We start from the raw sequence: 14,554 nt of genomic DNA on the forward strand, positions 1-14,554 counted from the left end.
CGTAACCAATAGTAAGACACTATTGTAAAATAATGTGATGATTTTATTTTTGCATTATGGTGTATTCATAGGTTTATACCATTTTCCATCAGTAATTATTATTATATCCAATTAGACTAATAAGATCACATGATAAACACTGGAGACTTCACTGAGAGGGGAAACCAATCTTAATTACAAAAAACCAGTCAAATTATTGAGAGAGAGAGAGAGAGAGAGAGAGAGAGAGAGAGAGAGAGAGAGAGAGAGAGAGAGAGAGAGAGAGAGAGAGAGAGAGAGAGAGAGAGAGAATTTCTTCACGCTTATTATGGCCTATTGTATTCCCTTGTCTCATCACAAGTCAGTATGTTCATCGTTTTAGTTGTAGTTTGAAGAATTATTCTGAGATGAGTTTATCTGTTTTTATGCTGGCTGAATTCATGTGAATGTTCTATATATGATATCTATGGCTTTCTACAGACTCACAAAGATAATAATAGAAAGATCAGAAAGTTGCTACAAGTTATGAGAATTTGTCCTGGTTAATAGGGCTCGTTGGCAGCAGATAACGCTAGTCAGTTTGGTCTTTTGTTTACATTTGAAATCGTGAAACCGAAAAAATACGTGCTTAATATGAATTACAATTCTCTGTGCTGCAATGCTGAATAGATATAAAATACATATATGATCAAATAAAATACATATTCTGTATAAAAGCAATACTCTTAGTTGTATGTTTCTTTAAGGGCTTAAATTGAAAATAAAACTTATGAATTATGATACGTCCGTAGGTCTTTTTACTGAATTTTAGTTGGAGGCGTTGTCAATAGATGGCGTTAATTAGTGCCAATGCACACGTATTTTTTGTATAATCTTTCGTTCTTACCTAAATATCTTTGATGTACACACAGACAGATATAGCCTATCTAGTGCTTATTTCCAAGTATATAACTTTATATAATAATACTTTATTCTACTAATATCGTCCGTACTACAGCTACGTCTAGTTCCAGTATATCACAACAATTCAGTGCAGATTTAATGAAATAGATGGTCAAGATTGCTGAAATTGGGAAATAGATCAATAATAGGCGTCAAACTAGACAACATTGCTGGAACCTGTCACCCTTTTGGACATGTAAATAATACAGTATTTATTTCCCATTACTTTTACCATGAAGGTTAGGCTTTCCTTAATCCATAACGACTTCGTTGAAATTTAAATAGCTGTAAAGTTAAAGTTTTCTTGATTTTTGACGGGTAAGTAACCTGAGAACCTAGCCCTGTATCTCTTTTAGGCCCTTCGGGTTCGTCCTAGATTAGGTCTAGCTCAGAGTAGACTTTTCAGTATAGGTTTGCGTATATACTCGCCTGTTTGTAGTGCGTTTTATGTAGTTTTGACATTCTTCATTGCCTACCATCAGATTACCTATCCCTATCTTACCTGACCCTCCTCTACCTTCCCTTACCGTACGTAACCCCACTTTACCTGCCATATCCTTACCTAACCTCACATTACATACCCTTACTTTACCTAATATTACATACCATACCTTACCTGGCTATACCTTACCTGCCCTATGTTACCCACTCCTTACCTATCATTACTTACCCTACCCAGACCTTAACTACTCCTAACTAACCTAACCTCACCTTACCTCTCCTTACTTCACCTGCTCTTATCTAAGCTACTCTTACCTTACCAGTATTTATGTTACCTACTAATACCATTTTAATTACCCTTAATGTACCTGCACTTACCATACCTACTCTTGCCTTAATAGTATTTATCTCATCTACCCTTACCTTAACTTAACTTAGCTAATCCAGCTTATCCTACCCACCCTTACCTTACCCACCCTTACCCTACCCACCCTTCCCTTACCATACTTTAGATTACCTACCCTACCCTACAATATCATATTTGAGCTGTGACTAAAATAGCACATTATATATGAATGAAAGTAAGGGATGTACCTTAGCCTATTATTCCTGAAATTAACCCACAAGCTACTCTTTGTACCTGGCTTTGTGTGATCCACATTCTAAACGGATCTATAGCATTGGGCAAAGATAACTAAAGGAAAAGCCGTAAACTAACTTAAATTGGAAGCTTGGGCTAATTAACTGGTGATACAAACACCTCTAACATACATTATAACTTGCTAAATTCAACTTTGCAAACAAGGTTTTATAGGTTATGAAAATGTATGTAATGTAGTATTATATAGTGAAGGTTAGTAACAAATTAGTTTAAGAAGACTCGCCAATCATGATTATGTTGCATTTACAGAACTTTTACTCAGGGAAAACTGATATTTTGTGTGTGTTTGTGTAACTCTCTTAATTGTTAAGTCTGTTACTGGTACATGGATTTATCTGTACAGTTGTGTTATTCCTCCCCAGATGAAAGTTATGAGTATTTAGACTTTAAATTAGTTTGTGGTTTTATAGCCATACAAAGAGAGTAACTATTAAAAGAGCTTTAGCGGAAAGGGTTCCTATAGAGGCGAGGTAAAAACTCCTTAGTGAATAATTTTCTGCAAATATCTGTTAGGTAAGACTATCCCCATAACCTTGACTAGATAAAACCAAATGGTTAAATTTGGTCAAATTGCTTGGAAGTCACAGAAAATTATTGCCACGACTAAGAGGTTTTTGTGCGGCCTGTAATTGGCCTTCAAATAAAGGAATCAAAGTTTGGGAGGTAAAATTGTATTAGAGGAAGATCTTTGCTGATGTGTAAATATATGGTGGAATAGAGCAGGAAATCAAAAACTTCATATTAATTACACTTAGGTTTAACAAAGGAATATGGATACTTCTGTGCCCGAGAAAAAGTATTTCATGTAGCTGGAGTTGGTAATTTAAAAATGGAGCACTAATAAAGATTTTGCTTCTCTGTTTAATTACTCAGAACTCATTGTAGTTCCTGATACAGGTACATATGCACAGAACATCAATAGGCTAGGATCAGTACGTTCTCTGTGGGGGAGTTAGAAAAGAATCATGTTTTAGCTAATCCCTTCTCTCCATATGTTCATTCACTAGGAAAAAGTAACTTTAATGCCAATTTTTATTCCAAATATTTTTTTCATGTTTGACTATTATAGTAATATAAATTTATCAATTTAACAGATCAAAAGTCACAAATAGTACCACAACTACCTGCTGGAAGCATGTACATTATACGTTCACCTGACAGTGGAAAGTGGACTCCAATGAACAGTCCCTGTAGCTACAGAAAGACCTCAATCTTCAACCTCCCAGATTTGGGTAAGGAATAACTTAAATCTATTATATAAGGAATAACTTAAATCTATTATATAAGGAATAACTTAAATCTATTAATAAGGAATAACTTTAATTATTATATAAGGAATAATTTAAACCTATTATATAACGAATAACTCAAATCTATTATATGTGTCAATGTTTTAATTATGGGTTTGTTTGTGAAACATATGGAATAACATTTCATTTAGTGTTTTACCATCACAAATAGTAGTATGGTTAAGTTTTGTAACTGCTAACGAGCAATTTTGGTGGGACAAAATTTAGTAACGGGTGGGCTATAAAGTCAACGTGGCCATCTCACCCAAAAATAGATTTTTCCTACGTCAAAATCCCTTTTTTGGTGTCGAGCCATGTCGTCCTGATGGAAGTGTACCAGAGAATTACCTATTACTCGGTTGGAGGCTTTGAATGAAAGTCCCCATACCAAAAAATGCTAACCGTCTTGCTCCGACGAAGCCTAGGTATGAATTTCTACCTTTATTTTGAACCATAATAAAACTATTTGAAAAGTATGATGGTCTACCAAGGCGATAAGAGCCGGGTCTGGCTATCACCTTCCCCCATGGTGAAGACATCCCACAGTGGTGAGAGGTCAATCCACTAAAACTGTAATAAGCTCAGTGAGTAAAATGCATGGAACAAAATACCCATCCACAAGCAAAGTGTATTATGTTCAGTAAGGATAGAAATTAACAATGGTACACTCATTTTATTGCCAGTAAAATGAAATTAGGGCTAGAAATAAATGGCGTGCAACAATATACAATCTTTTATTACAAAAAATTAGAGCAAAGAATTATTACAAGTATTATGATAAGCATAAAGATCATATATTGTACCCAACCATACATCCTCAATATATTTGTACACAAATTATCATGAGTGAAAAAATTTTTTTTACGTGTCATAAAACCCCAGAAGGAAGCTTATGATAGAAATAAGCAAAATAAGGCAAAAGATAATATATAGTCTTATACCTAAACACATAATTTGAACTATAGTTTAACCATTTCTAAAGCAGGTATACAGTATTATAGAAAAATAGCAGGTACACATGTTATTCAGAGAAACGAAATTGAATCCTGAAAACCAAAACAAATTTTTTTCATTAATGATCTGGGAACAAAAACAGACAGTTTACTCATTAAAAGAAATAAGCTGGAAAAATGCAGCGGGTTTTGATAACACTACCCGCCGCCACCACAAAATGACATTTTTCAATATTAATCTTACCCGATAATCATGTAGCTGTCAACTCTGTTGCCGACAGAAATCTACGGTCGGGATACGCCAGCGATCGCTATACAGGTGGGGGTGAACACCACAGCGCCATCTGTGGTCAGGTACTCCAGTACTTCTTGTCAACACCACCTCAATTTTTCCTCTGTCGTGCCTCCGGCTAGACCTACATGGATACGCTGTTGATTCTGGAGTTATTGCTCACGATTTGGTGATGTATTTGCTCTAGAGTTTAGCCTTCGCTATTCAGGAAGCTTTATCATTAGCTTAGCAAGTTTTTGGAATTAATTTGATTTAATTTTTGATTTAATTTTGGTGACGAAGAGAGTATGAACTCTCTTTCACTTTTAATGGCCGACCCTTCCCTTAGACGGAAGTGTTGGTGTCGAAGAGAGTATAGACTCTCTTTCTTAATTTTATAGGCCTCTTCGATCAATAATAGTAGGCGGTCTTTTATTGGAACCGAAGTTAATTAACATTGAGCCCGTCATTTTGTTTTTACCTGTTAACATATTATGCTATTTTAATGTTTTTGAAAGAATTTCTTTGATAGTCTCGTACTGTTTTCAAAGTTGAACTAACGTTTTGTTTTGTCTCTGCAGTTGTTGACGTTCAGAACGTTCAACTTGCGCTCTACCGTTACGATAGAGAGAGAGTATTCACGGTGTCACGTTGCAGTAAGAGTAGAACGATTCTATCGTTTTGTTCATTCTTTCTTAGCTTAAATGGTTTTAATTCTAATAAAGGAACTTTTTATTTTGGAAATCTTTCAGTTTTTTTCCTTTAACAATAATATGTTTTAACGATATATATAATTGGGCTCATCTCTCAGGTTCTAAGTCAAGAGAGAGAGAGAGAGAGATAGAGACGGAGGGAGAGAGAGGAGGATAAACGTTTCGTTCAAGCGGGTAACGTTGTTATCGTTTTTGCTCTTCTCCCTAGTCTCTTTAGGGGAAGAAGGTAAACGTTTCTAGAGTTTTATTCTTGTTCTCAGGCTTTATGCGGTGAGAGATTTTAAACGTAGTTTATTTGATCTAGTGTTTAGTCTCTTTTCCAGCCACTGAATTATTTATCTTTCATTATGTTTTTCTGTTACATTGTAATACTGTTTTCGCAATTACTAACTTTTAATGAAGGATAGAATTGCGTGTTTCAGGTACAAACCACTTAAAGTTTCGAGTTCAGTGAAATAAGTGCAAACAGAAAATCAAAAGTGATAAAGTGATAAGCGCAAAGTGTTACAGTGTTGCGTTCGAGGGTTCGTCTGTTCGTGCCAGTTGTTCGCCTAGTCTGGGACCTCTTACAAGCTCCCAAGCAGGGGAGAAGTAACGTCGAAGGACTTATGGGTTCATCAGGCCTTGATCGACGAACAGACGTTTCCCTCCGTGGTTTTGGGTGTAACCAACTCACGTAGCCGACGTGATCACCCCACCCACACAAAGACGAGAGAGCCCTTTTATTCCTCGTCTGCGGAAGAGGTTTCTCGCAGAAACCATGGACCAAATCTTGCAGCTTTTAAGTGCAAGTCGGTCCCTTCCGCGCAAGTCCAACTCCTAGGTGGTGCCATTAGCACTGGGTCAGTTCGGACTTGCTGCAGTACGACAACTGCACACCTCCCAGAGAGGCAAGGTGGTATCGCAACAGGCAGTAACTCCGTCTGTTGCCGCACCAGCTGTTTTAGACCCTCAGTCTCAACGGACAGTAGCTCCGTTTGTTGTTGTCTTTCTTAAACTCTAGTGGTCTATGCTGCAGACAATGCAGTCTCAGCTTGCGGTGTTGATGCAGGAGTTTCAGGCAGAGAAGGTTAGCACACCTCCTCCTGCGAGCGCTCCTCCACCTCTACGCAGTCCACCCTGCCAGACGTATGATGTTGAGGCTCCTCCTGCCTCCATGCGTGAGCTGCCGCATTGGGAGTTGCCAGGTACCAGCGCTATGCAGCAACCTCCACTTTCCTTGAGGCAGGAGCCTCATGCTATGCGGCAACCGCCTCAACTCTTGAGGCAAGAGCCTCAACTCTTGAGGCAAGAACCTCAACTCTTGAGGCAAGAGCCTCAACTCTTGAGGCAAGAACCTCAACTCTTGAGGCAAGAACCTCAACTCTTGAGGCAAGAGCCTCAACTCTTGAGGCAAGAGCCTCAACTCTTGAGGCAAGAACCTCAACTCTTGAGGCAAGAGCCTCAACTCTTGAGGCAAGAGCCTCAACTCTTGAGGCAAGAGCCTCAACTCTTGAGGCAAGAGCCTCAACTCTTGAGGCAAGAGCCTCAACTCTTGAGGCAAGAGCCTCAACTCTTGAGGCAAGAGCCTCAACTCTTGAGGCAAGAGCCTCAACTCTTGAGGCAAGAGCCTCAACTCTTGAGGCAAGAGCCTCTCTCTGCGCAGCCACCTCCTCAACCCTTGAGGCAGACGCAACTCTTGAGGCAGGAACCTCATGCTATGAGGCAGCCGCCTCAATGCATGCAGCAACCGCATTCTTCACAGCATGAGCCTCTCTCTGCGCAGCTACCTCCTCAACCCTTGAGGCAGACGCAACTCTTGAGGCAGGAACCTCACAGGAGCCTCATGCTATGCGGCATCCTCCTCAAACCATGAGGCAGGAGCCTCATGCTATGCGGCATCCTCCTCAACCCATGAGGCAGGAGCCTCATGCTATGCGGCAACCTCCTCTACCCATGAGGCAGCCTCATGCTATGCGGCATCCTCCTCAACCCATGAGGCAGGAGCCTCATGCTATGCGGCATCCTCCTCAAACCATGAGGCAGGAGTCTCATGCTATGAGGAGCCTCATGCTATGCGGCATCCTCCTCAAACCATGAGGCAGGAGCCTCATGCTATGTGGCAACCGCCTCAACCCATGAGGCAGGAGCCTCATACTATGCGGCATCCTCCTCAACGCATGCGGCATGAGCCTCATCCCTTGCAGCATGAGCCTCATCCCATGCAGCATGAGCCTCATACCATGCAGCATGAGCCTCATCCCATGCAGCATGAGCCTCATACCATGCAGCATGAGCCTCATCCCATGCAGCATGAGCCTCATACCATGCAGCATGAGCCTCATCCCATGCAGCATGAGCCTCATCCCATGCAGCATAAGCCGCACGCCATGCAACATGCTCTGCTTACCTTACAGCATGCTCTACATACAGCATGCTCTGCATACCTTACCGCATGCTCCTCAGTCACACATCTTTGGTTGTTGCCAACTCACTAGACTGTCAAGCAGTTTCATAACGTTGCCTTCTAGTCTGCTGCTTTTGCACCAGTGAAACCCTCACTGAGAGAACTTAGCTTTTCTCAGATATGGTTCCTGTAGATGAGAAAGTGCTATTCTCCCTCCTTCTGATATTCCCTTGAGGACGCTGTCATTTGGAGAGGAGCCTTTAGCTGCTTAGCCTCCTATGGACTTTTATTTAAGCATAACATGCTTCCAGGGAGGGTAATGGTTCCACTTCAGTCGCTAACCCCGTCTGTTACCACACCTGCTCCCATAGACCTTGAGCTTTGTTGCTAGACATGCAGTCCAAGCTTAGTCCTTGTTAGAGGATTTTTTGTTTACGGAGTCAGTGTGTCACTGGGAAGACGTTCAACAACCAGCAGAAGTGACTTGTTGTGACGCAGTGCGGCAACCTCAGCAACCCGATAAGGAGTTGTCTGTACGACCCAGACAGTCTAGACAGCTTCGGGTTGTCGCTGTACTTCCTCGCTTCCCCATGGTTGACAGTTCACAGACTGTGCAGCAGTACCATGATCTTGTGTCCGGCTCCGTCAGACGACTAGCTTTTAAGAGCTCCCACAAGTCGTCGCTGTCTGGAGATTCTCAGATGGACTATGGATCTGACCAAGGAACTGGGCCTCCTGGTCAATTTTGAGGAGTCCCAGCTCGTCCCATCCCAGACCATTGTCTACCTGGGTATGGATCTTCAGAGTCGAGCTTTTCGGGCTTTTCCGTCGGCCCCAAGGATCTACTAAGCCCTAGATTGCATCCAGAGCATGCTGAGAAGGAACCGATGCTCAGTCAGGTAGTGGATGAGTCTAACAGGGACACTTTCATCGCTGGCCCTGTTCATCGAGTTAGGGAGACGCCACCTCCGCCCCCTTCAGTATCATCTAGCGGCTCACTGGATATAGGACATGACGCTAGAGACGATCTCAGTTCCTGTTTCCGAAGAGAGGAGGTCTACTCTCACGTGGTGAAAGAACAGCTTTCTTCTCAAGGAAGTCTACCTTTGGCTGTTCAGAAACCCGACCGCCGTCTCTTCTCTGACGCATCAGACACGGGCTGGGGTGCGACTTTGGACGGACAGGAATGCTCGGGATTATGGAATCAGGAGCTAAAGACACTTCACATCTATTGCAAGGAGCTGTTGGCGGTTCATCTGGCCTTGATAACTTCAAGTCCCTCCAGCTTAACAAGGTGGTGGAGGTGGACTCTGACAACACCACAGCCTTGGCTTACATCTCCAAGCAGGGAGGGACTCATTCGTGGAAGTTGTTCTAGATCGCAAGGGACCTCCTCATCTGGTTAAAAGATCGAAAGCTCACGCTGGTAACGAGGTTCATTCAGGGCGATATGAATGTCATGGCAGATCGCCTTAGCCGGAAGGGTCAGGTCATCCCCACAGAGTGGACCCTTCACAAGAATGTTTGCAGCAGACTTTGGGCCCTGTGGGGTCAGCCAACCATAGATCTGTTCGCTACCTCGATAACCTAGAGGCTCCCGTTGTATTGTTCTCCGATTCCAGACCCAGCAGCAGTTCACGTGTATGCTTTTCTGCTGGATTGGTCCCATCTCGACCTGTATGCATTCCCGCCGTTCAAGATTGTCAACAGGGTACTTCAGAAGCTCGCCTCTCGCAAAGGGACACGGCTGACGTTGGTTGGCTCCGCTCTGGCCCGCGAGAGAATGGTTCATAGAGGTACTGCAATGGCTGGTCGACATTCCCAGGACTCTTCCTCTAGGAGTGGACCTTCTACGTCTACCTCACGTAAAGAAGGTACATCCAAACCTCCACGCTCTTCGTCTGACTGCCTTCAGACTTTCGAAAGACTCTCAAGAGCTAGGGGCTTTTCGAAGGAGGCAGCCAGAGCGATTGCCAGAGCAAGGAGGACATCCACTCTCAGAGTCTATCAGTCTAAAGGGGAAGTCTTCCGAAGCTGGTACAAGGCCAATGCAGTTTCCTCATCCAGTACCACTGTAACCCAGATTGCTGACTTCCTGTTACATCTAAGGAACGTAAGATCCCTTTCAGCTCCTACGATTAAGGGTTACAGAAGTATGTTGGCAGCGGTTTTCCGCCACAGAGGCTTGGATCTTTCCACCAACAAAGATCTACAGGACCTCCTTAGGTCTTTTGAGACCTCAAAGGAACGTCGGTTGTCCACTCCAGGCTGGAATCTAGACGTGGTCCTAAGGTTCCTTATGTCATCAAGATTTGAACCTCTCCAATCAGCCTCTTTTAAGGACCTCACATTAAAAACTATTTTCCTCGTGTGCTTGACAACAGCTAAAAGTGTAAGTGAGATCCACGCCTTCAGCAGGAACATAGTTTTCACATCTGAAACGGCTACATGTTCCTTGCAGCTCGGTTTTTTGCTAAAACGAGCTTCCTTCACGTCCTTGGCCTAAGTCGTTCGAGATCCCAAGCCTGTCCAACTTGGTGGGGGACGAACTGGAGAGAGTACTTTGCCCAGTTAGAGCTCTTAGGTACTATCTAAAAAGGTCATAACCTTTACGAGGACAATCAGAAGCCTTATGGTGTGCTATCAAGAAGCCTTCTCTTCCAAGGTCTAAGAACTCAGTTTCTTACCTATTCAGGCTCCTGATTAGGGAAGCACATTCTCATCTGAAGGAAGAAGTCCTTGCTTTGCTGAAGGTAAGGACACATGAAGTGAGAGCTGTGGCTACTTCAGTGGCCCTCAAACAGAACCGTTCTCTGCAGAGTGTTATGGATGCAACCTATTGGAGAAGCAAGTCAGTGTTCGCATCATTCTATCTCAAAGATGTCCAGTCTCTTTACGAGAACTGCTACACCCTGGGACCATTCGTAGCAACGAATGCAGTAGTAGGCGGGGGCTCAGCCACTACATTCCCATAATCCCATAACCTTTTTAACCTTTCTCTTGAATAATTTTTATGGGTTGTACGGTCGGCTAAGAAGCCTTCCACATCCTTGTTGATTTGGCGGGTGGTCAATTCTTTCTTGAGAAGCGCCGAGGTTAAAGGTTGTGATGAGGTCCTTTAGTATGGGTTGCAGCCCTTAATACTTCAGCACCTAAGAGTCGTTCAGCATCCTAAGAGGACCGCTACGCTCAGTAAGGAAGACGTACTTAATAAAGGCAGAGTAATGGTTCAAGTCGTCTTCCTTACCAGGTACTTATTTATTTTATGTTATTTTTGAATAACTAATAAAATAAAATACGGGATACTTAGCTTCTTTGTTAACATGTATGCTGGTCTCCACCCACCACCCTGGGTGTGAATCAGCTACATGATTATCGGGTAAGATTAATATTGAAAAATGTTATTTTCATTAGTAAAATAAATTTTTGAATATACTTACCCGATAATCATGATTTAATTGACCCACCCTTCCTCCCCATAGAGAACCAGTGGACCGAGGAAAAAATTGAGGTGGTGTTGACAAGAAGTACTGGAATACCTGACCACAGATGGCGCTGTGGTGTTCACCCCCACCTGTATAGCGATCGCTGGCGTATCCCGACCGTAGATTAGTTGACAGCTACATGATTATCGGGTAAGTATATTCAAAAATTTATTTTACTAATGAAAATAACATATTTCCTCCAATTGTTTCATATAATGCTTGAAGAACACCCTGGTGGACTTCCAACTAGTATAAGCCTGTAAACCCTCAAAGGACAAATACTGAAAAAAGTAAAGCGAGGAAGCCACTTTCCTAGGGTCATGACCCAATGGCATACTAGCCAGTTCCGCTCTTCTTATAAAATATGCCATCTTTGCTCTCACTTGTTTCAGACAAATCTGATCCCACTGCTTCACCCTTAGATAACTGACCACCTTTAAAATGCTTTGTTCTGAAAAGATAAGTCTTTAGAACACTGCTCTGGACACAGGGTGAGATCACTTACGAGGAAAACTATTTTCCACGCTCCCTGTCATTTAGAGGGAAGCTCATTTTTAGCCAAAAAGGTAGGATCAGGATATAAATTAACTTCACCGTTATCTGTAAATTCAATGTGACCCTCATCTTTAGAGAGAGCCACAATCTCAATAACCTGAGCACCAGAAGCCATGGCAATTAGAAAAATCACTACTTGATTCAAATCTCGTATAGAAACAGTTTGATTGTCAATTTCCGAAGCAAATTGTAACACTTTATCTAACGACCAAGAGTTCAGTCTCGGCGGAGCCGACGGTCTTAACTTTGCACAAGCTTTCGGAATCATATTGAAGAGGTCCGAGTTAGAATCAATTTCAAAATCATATAAAATGTGTCTAGCCAGGGCTGACTTGTACAACGATATCGTGGAGGATGCTAGGCTTTGCGCATGTAAGTCAATCAAAAACCCCAAACAAAAATCCATTATGATAAAATCTGGATTCTTGTCCTTAACGTACTTAAACCCATTTCTTCCACGATGTTTCATACTGATTCAAAGTAGTGGAAGTTTTATAATTTTCTGCAAACGCTAACTTGTCACGTTGAATTTTGAACCTCTTTTCTAGGGCTAATGCGAAAAAATCATGAGATGAAGGGTGTTCGTTTTCCATGGTGAAGTGAAGACAGTCTTCCTCTGTACTTTTTGGGACAGACTCGGGTGGGGCAAGGGCACCAACCTGTGGTTCATTTCTGTCACTATGGGGTATCAGTTGCTCTTCGGCCATAGAGGAGCAATCAGGGCTGCTGTCTCCCTGAACGATCGAAGTTTGTCCAAAACCTTCATGAGAAGATTGAAGGGTGGAAACAGGTAAATCCTCTCCCACTGATTCCAATCCAGGTTCACTGCTGCCAGATCCATATTTGGGGCTACATAGCAGGGAAGTTTCTTGTTGAGACTCGTTGCAAACAGATCCACTTGAAGACCAGGGACCTACTCCTGCATGAAAGAGATTTTCCGTCTAGCGATCATTCCCTCTCTAGAGGGTGTGTTCAAGATAGGGAGTCCGCCATCACATTCCGTGCTCTTTGAAGGTGAGATGCTGACAGATGCCACCCTTTCCTCTGAGCCAACGTAAAGATGGCAAACATTACATGATTTATTTGGGGAGACCTTGACCTTTGCCTGTTGATGCAATGGACTATTACTTTGCTGTCGAGGACTAATCGAATGTGAATATTCTTCTTCAAGTGTAACTCTTTGAGGGATGAGAAGACTGCCAGGCTTCCAGAATATTTGTGTGTAATTGCTAGAATTTCTGAGACCAACCGCCTTGCACTTTCTTGAGTGGGGTATGACCCCCCCCCCCAGAGTGGGGTATGACCCCCCAGAGTGGGGTATGACCCCCCCCGAGTGGGGATGACCCCCCCCAACCGTCCAATGAGGCGTCCGTATGAAGAATCACTACTGGAGGAGGAAAGCGCAACGGTATTGCCTATGAAAGACTTTTGGCTGTAGACCCCAGACGAAATTGCCTTCGGAGTAACACCGTGGTCTTCTTCTGATGGCCGCGGAGAGCTGTGGAGGCTCTCCGCTTCCAAATTCTGCTTGCATCCTTGAGCCATCCTTTAAGGAGAGGGTTCGTTACTGAGGCTTATTGTAAAGAGCCCCATCGCGATTTGATCACAGACCGGACTGACTTTGCTATTTCTCCTCTTGGAAGGAGGTATGGACAGCGAATGAGACTGTAGGCTCCAATGAATCCCCAGCCACTGAAAAACATGAGCTGGGTCCATTCTCGACTTCTTGAAGTTGATCCGAAATCCTAGGGACTGCAAAAACTTGACAACTTGAGAGGTTGCCTCTGTGCACTCCCGTGCCGAGGGAGCCTACACTACCCTGTCGTCCAGGTACGCCACTACTTGAAGGTCTTTTTCCCAAAGCTGTTGAACGGCTGCGTCGATAACCTTTGTGAAAATTCCCGGAGCTATGTTGAGCCCGAATGGCATTGCTCTGGATACATAGCCTTTCGCTCCAGGCTGAAACCAATGTAGGGGGAGAAGCGTCGACCTATCGGAAGGTGCCAATAAGTGTCGGTAAGATCTATAGAGACGGTGTAAGCATCCTGGGGTAGTAAGGTCCGTACTGTATCTGCGAAATAGTCAGCATTCGGAACTTGTTGCACTGAACGAACAAGTTTAGACGGGACAAGTCGAGAATAGTTCGAGGTATGATTGAATCTTTCTTTGGCATGCAAAACAGACGACTTTGAAATTTCATAGACCTTGTGCAACGGATAACTCTTCTTTAGCAGGTGTTGCACATATTGTGCCAGATGAGGTGTTGACTTCTGAAAAAATCTCCTGATCTTTAGAGGTTGTCTCTTCCACTTCCAACCCAATCCGTTGGAAATGACGCTCTGTGCCCAAGGACTGAACGCCCACCGGTCCTTGATCAATTTCAGCCTTCCCCCTACCGGAGCATCCTCATTGTTTGACCTGAGGATGTGCACCCCTGCTTCCTCTGGCACCTCGAAGACCACAACTTCTTGACCTGCTGCCCCTTTCCAAGCGCCCTCTACTGCCTCTTTCTCTCTGAGGGGATCGAAAGGACGTTCTGAGGAGCACTTGTAGAAGATAGGTTGGTTTGTGGACCCTCTTTGGCTGAGATCTGACCCCAGGAGTGAATTTTCTCTTTAGAGATATTCCCCACCTCTGGAAAAGGCTCTTATTCTCAGCTGCAGCTTTATCCAAAACCTCCTTCACTGATTTTTGGAGGAAACAGATCCTTTCCCCATATACAGTACAAGCGTCAATGAGACGTTTCGGCTCATGAGTATAGTAGCTGAAGTGAGTACACGTTTCCTACAGGCTCTTCGAGCCTGAAAGAAATCATAGAGATCCTTCATAAAGGTAGCCAAATGGGTCTTGGCCAAGAAGGAGAAAAACTGGGGCATCAG

General features: G+C 43.2%; 1 long non-coding RNA gene across 3 annotated transcripts in view; it reads left to right on the forward strand.

Moving 5' to 3' along the window:
• The first annotated feature begins 879 nt into the window (after positions 1-879).
• The window catches only part of LOC137641968 (uncharacterized), a 32,609-nt gene continuing 18,934 nt past the window's right edge, over positions 880-14,554 (forward strand). For 2 of the 3 annotated variants that reach the window (XR_011044617.1, XR_011044615.1), the window contains exons 1-2: positions 880-1,117; positions 3,118-3,255. This is a non-coding gene — a long non-coding RNA (uncharacterized lncRNA). Of the gene's footprint in view, positions 1,161-3,117; positions 3,256-14,554 lie in introns of all 3 variants that reach the window. The other variant, XR_011044616.1, reaches the window with a different exon arrangement.

This window comes from Palaemon carinicauda, chromosome 6 (assembly GCF_036898095.1).
Source record: "Palaemon carinicauda isolate YSFRI2023 chromosome 6, ASM3689809v2, whole genome shotgun sequence".
In the NCBI taxonomy this organism is placed as follows: domain Eukaryota; kingdom Metazoa; phylum Arthropoda; class Malacostraca; order Decapoda; family Palaemonidae; genus Palaemon; species Palaemon carinicauda.